The 5,000-nt window shown below is 62.8% G+C and overlaps 1 non-coding gene across 1 annotated transcript in view; it reads left to right on the forward strand.

The window, feature by feature from the left end:
* The first annotated feature begins 4,946 nt into the window (after positions 1-4,946).
* LOC124719348 overlaps positions 4,947-5,000 on the forward strand; it is a 199-nt gene continuing 145 nt past the window's right edge. Inside the window, exon 1 of the small nuclear RNA XR_007006002.1 lies at positions 4,947-5,000. This exon is cut by the window's right edge and continues 145 nt beyond it. This is a non-coding gene — a small nuclear RNA (U2 spliceosomal RNA).

Genomic DNA, 5,000 nt, shown 5'->3' on the forward strand with positions numbered 1-5,000 from the left:
GCCGCCAACAGGTGGCTCTGCGGTGCGGGTGGGCAGTGGCAGGCAGGCTGCCTCGCTCGCCGCGACCGTTGGTGCTGTCATTCACGGCGCAGCCGCGCCGCCGGTTGACGCACCAAAGGCCGCGCGCCCGGCGGATGCACCGGATGGTGTGGTGCTTGTGCGGTCGCAGACGTACACGCGCCGCGTCTCCTCTGCCCTGCCGGCGGTTACGTCGAGTGACGCCCGTCACTCCGTCTCCGCTCAGGCAGGGAGTGCTATTAACTCAAAAGCTCCTGTTGCAGATCATGAGTGGCACGTAGTCACCCCACGGAGGGACAGACGCCGTGCTGCAGGACGCAGACCACCGCCCCCGGACCGACGGCGCATCATTCCGCCCAGTCCGCGTAACAGCGGCCCGGCGCGAGCCAACGCGCCTGGGCGGCCGGCGCGAGCTACACCTCGTGTATCTCGCGCCGGCGGCAGGGCGCGGGCGACCGCTGGGCCATCTGTTGGCGGCGCGGCGAACAACAGCCGCAGTGCGCTGGGCCCGAGCGCCAGGCCGGCGCGAGCTACACCTCGAGACGCCCGGCCGGCGCGGGCTACACCGGCCACCCCTACGACCACTGCGCCATCTGGTAGCGATCGTCGGGCACCCAGTCCGCGTAACAGCGGTCCGGGGCGAGCCGGCGCGTCCGGTCAGCCGGCGCGAGCTACACCCCGTGTTTCTCGCGCCGGCGGCGGGCCGCCGGCGACCGCCGGGCCATCTGTTGGCGGCGCGGCGAACACCAGCCGCGGTGCGCCCGACCCGAGCGCCAGGCCGGCGCAAGCTACACCGGCCCCTGCTGCTACCGCTGCGCCACCTGTCACCAGCGCGGCGATCGAGAGCAGCACTGAGCGGCCCACGCCAGATGGCAGCACGGCACCACCACCGACGCAGACGACGGAGCGGCGCGACGTGAACGGAGGGACTGCAGCTGCGTCTCCGAGAACTGGCAGCAAGAAGAGGAGACGCCGACGCCGTAACAACCGGCCCAGTCCCAACCTCCCGCCGCAAGGCTCCCGTCCTACACCAGACCTGACAGGCCCCCCTGTACCCTCCGAACAGGGCGCAACTGAGGCAGCTCCGCCCCCCCCTCCCCCGGCCGACACTCGGCTAACGGAGAGGCAGCGGCGCTGGCTGGCGGCCCTGGAGAGCGTCCACAACCAACCGTGGGACGCATTCGTCGCGGTCGTCGAGGACTTCATCTCCGAGATAGCCGAGACGAAGCCACAACGCCAGGCAGCCGGAGGTCGACAGGATGGGCCACCAGCAGCAGCGCACCGCGGCCAGGGCCGCGCCGACGCTGCTGCCAATCCCCCTCCCCCTGCCCCTACACGCGGCCGCGGTGGGCGGCGCGGTGGACGTGGCGCACGGCGCGCGGCGGCCGCCGAGCGTCGGTACGACGCGAATGCAGCGTCTGAGATTCAGAAGCTGTACCGCGCGGACCGGCGCAAGGCGATGCAGCGCGTCCTTGGCGAGACGTCACCGTACTGCCAAATCGATGGCAACGTGCTCACGGAGCACTTTAAGAAGATCTACGCTAAATCTGACTTTTCTGTTGCAGATGCACCAGCTGCTGTCCCGGACTTTGCCGCCACCACGCCTCCTGATGTCAGCGAGGAGGTCCTGCTGCCGATCACACCTTCAGAGGTGCAACAGCGGCTCCAGAAGGCGAGCAATACTGCTCCTGGGGCAGACGGAGTCACGTACTCGGACTTGCGACGTGAGGATCCTGGCTGCCACGTGCTAGCTAAGATCTTCTCGCGCTGCTGGAATGAGCGGAAGACTCCGGTGCAGTGGAAAATATCCACTACCGTCCTCATCCATAAGAAAGGGGACGTCTCGGACGTGACAAACTGGCGGCCTTTAGCATTGAGCTCTACTATCTCTAAGCTCTTTGCTGCAATCGTTGCGGACCGCACTTCTCTCTGGGCGGAGCGGTTGAACCTGCTCTCCCCGGAACAGAAGGGCTTCCGCACGTTTGAAGGCTGCTACGAGCACAACTTCATTGTGCAGACGGCAATTGATGATGCAAGGCGCAGGGGAGGCCAAGCATGCTTTGCTTGGCTTGATCTAGCGAATGCTTTCGGTTCAGTGCCTCACGCTCACCTCCTTGGAGTACTGAGCAGGATGGGACTACCAGAGCAATTGCATCAGCTAATTGCCGATATGTACGATGGTTGCTCCACCCGCGTCCGTACATCTGACGGACTAACGGAGGAGATAGAGATCCAGGCGGGCGTCAAGCAGGGCTGTCCACTGTCGCCCATCGTCTTTAATCTCGCGCTCGAGCCGGTACTTCGCGCCGCAACCTCGCTCAGAAATGAGTGTGGTATTCCGCTTAGCGGCGTCAGTGTGAGTGCACTGGCGTATGCGGACGATATCGTGCTTCTGGCGCGGGATTCAGAGGCGATGCAGACGCTCCTCAATGTTGTGGGTGAGGCGGCGACGTGGGCCGGGCTTACCTTCAAGCCGTCGAAGTGTGCCACGCTTCACATCCGCCGTCGGCAGACACTAGGCTCGGTATTCGCCCTGCAAGGGGGAGAACCAGCCGTGCTCGGTGCGGGTGACGCCTACCTCCATCTTGGCGTCCCCACCGGGTACAAAGTCACGCAGACGCCAACGGATGCGATCGCGGCAATTCGACGCGACTTGCAGCACCTGGACGCTTCCCTGCTGGCTCCCTGGCAGAAGATTGACGCTGTGCGTGTCTTCCTCCTCCCTAGGCTTGACTTTGTCATGCGGGGCGGAGCGGTACGCAAGGGGCCGCTATCTGCACTCGACAAGGCAGTGAAAGCGGCTGTCAAATCTTGGCTGTTCCTCCCACAGCGTGCGTCCACTGAACAGCTCTACCTCGCGCTGGGAGAGGGAGGATGCGGCCTGACGCCGCTCGCGGACGCTGCGGACATCTCGACGATCGTCCACGGCTTCCGCATGCTGCACTGCGACGACGCCACCGTCCGAGACATCGCCTGGGCCACTCTATCTACGGCCGCGCGCCGCCGACTGGGGAGGGAGCCGAGTCGTTCCGACTTGGCCACCTACCTTAGCGGCAGCACTGAGGGTGACCTCGCACGCGACGGTGGTGACATCCAGTCACTGTGGACGCGCGTCAGGAACGCCACAAGGCGCCTAGCGCCGCGTGGCGTCACCTGGCGCTGGAGTGAACTGCTTTCCGAGTTGCAGGTGGAGGTCGGCGGCCGGCCCGCCATCGCTGACGACGCGGAACACGGCGGCATCGGAGGGGTGACGCAGCCGGCCACGGAGGCGACGGCGACCGGGACTACACGACACCTCGAAGATGGCGGCGATGGACCGCAGCACGATGATGACAGCGTGGGACGCATCGTCAACACTGGCGTCGAGCATGTCCGGGTGGGAGGGGACGCCAAACGTCTTCTCTCGCGGACGCTCCGCGAGTGTCTGAGACAGCGCCTGCGCCACATCCTACTCAGGAAACCGGACCAGGGGAAGGTGTTCGAGTGCACCAGGGAGTCCACAGCGTCCAACCACTTCATAGCGGGAGGCAAATACACCCGCTTCGCAGACTGGCGCTTTATCCATCGCGCCAGGCTCGGAGTCGTGCCTCTGAACGGTTGTCGCCGCTTTGATGGGCGGGCAAACAACAACAAAGCCTGCCGACGCTGTGGCCACAACAACGAGACGCTCCCGCACGTGATTAACGCGTGCATGGTGCACTCAGCAGCCCTGCAGTATCGTCACAACGCGGTCCTCAACCGCCTCGCGACAGCAGTCGCTGGGCGGCCAAGGAGAGGAAACGCTGCTGTTCCTGACATCAGGATTAACCAAGCCGTCATAGGGGACAGCAGTGGGCTGCGTCCGGACCTCGTAATAACTGACGAGGCCGCGAAGACTGTGACCATCGTCGATGTGACAATCCCCTTCGAGAATAGGCGGATTGCGCTCGACAACGCTCGGCAACTGAAGAGGATAAAGTACGCCGACGTTGCGCGCGGATTAGCCGCTCGCGGCTATTCCGTCACTGTCGACGCCCTGGTTGTCGGCAGTCTGGGGGCGTGGGACCGCCAGAACGATGCAGTGCTTCGGCACCTAGGCATCGCTAGCCGCTACTGCCAACTGATGCGGCGGCTGATGGTGTCTGACACCATCAAGTGGTCCCGCGACATTTACGTGGAACACATTACTGGCCACCGCCAGTATGTGTCCCCCTAGACTGTGGCATGCTCTGACGTCAGGCTGCGAGACCCTCGAGACTGCAGTCGTCGGAGAACTTCGAGGTCGGTGCCTTCGTGACGTCGGCGTCGAGATTCTCCTCCACGACGCGGGACCTGCGGCGCTACACCATCTTCGCGCCGCACTGCAGCAGTGCCGAGTCAGTAGCGGTGCGTGCGGTGCTGCCTGGTGCCCCTCCCTCCGTGGTGTCCGCCGAATGTGGCCCCCACCTCGGTTGGCGCGGTGCTAGGCGGCGCCAAACGTGTGCCTACTGCCCGGCAGTCTCCAGCCAGCGTGGGAAGCAACGCCCTCCTGCCACGACACCCCGGTGACGTCTGCCGCAAGGCGGACAGAGGGGAGAAGTCCGGCTGCGTGTGACCCGCCTGCGTGCGTGGCACACCAGCCGCTGGCAGCCGTGCATGTGCAGTGTGCTGTCAGGGCATGGAGATGAATGAAATAAAACAAAATAGTTCCTAAAACTAGTTCCAAACCTTCCCCGGTCTGAAATATCTAAGGCCGCGCCTATCGCGGGATTAATCTTAAGGTAATATACTTAAGCATCCGCGCCTAACGCGGTCTTCCAATATTTAAGTAGTGGGCTTAACCCACGAATTAGAATTAAATTCAACTATTTAAGTGCGGTTAGAACCGTCTACTATATATTTCAATTTAATTTTCATTAAATTTGTAAAACTCGATTTGTATAGAGTCATGAATATTCTTTCTTAAAATTATACTTCTTAAAACTGTAACTAAGAATTATCTCGGAAAATAAAAATCTGTTCTT

Source organism: Schistocerca piceifrons, chromosome 1 (genome assembly GCF_021461385.2).
Source record: "Schistocerca piceifrons isolate TAMUIC-IGC-003096 chromosome 1, iqSchPice1.1, whole genome shotgun sequence".
Classification (NCBI taxonomy): domain Eukaryota; kingdom Metazoa; phylum Arthropoda; class Insecta; order Orthoptera; family Acrididae; genus Schistocerca; species Schistocerca piceifrons.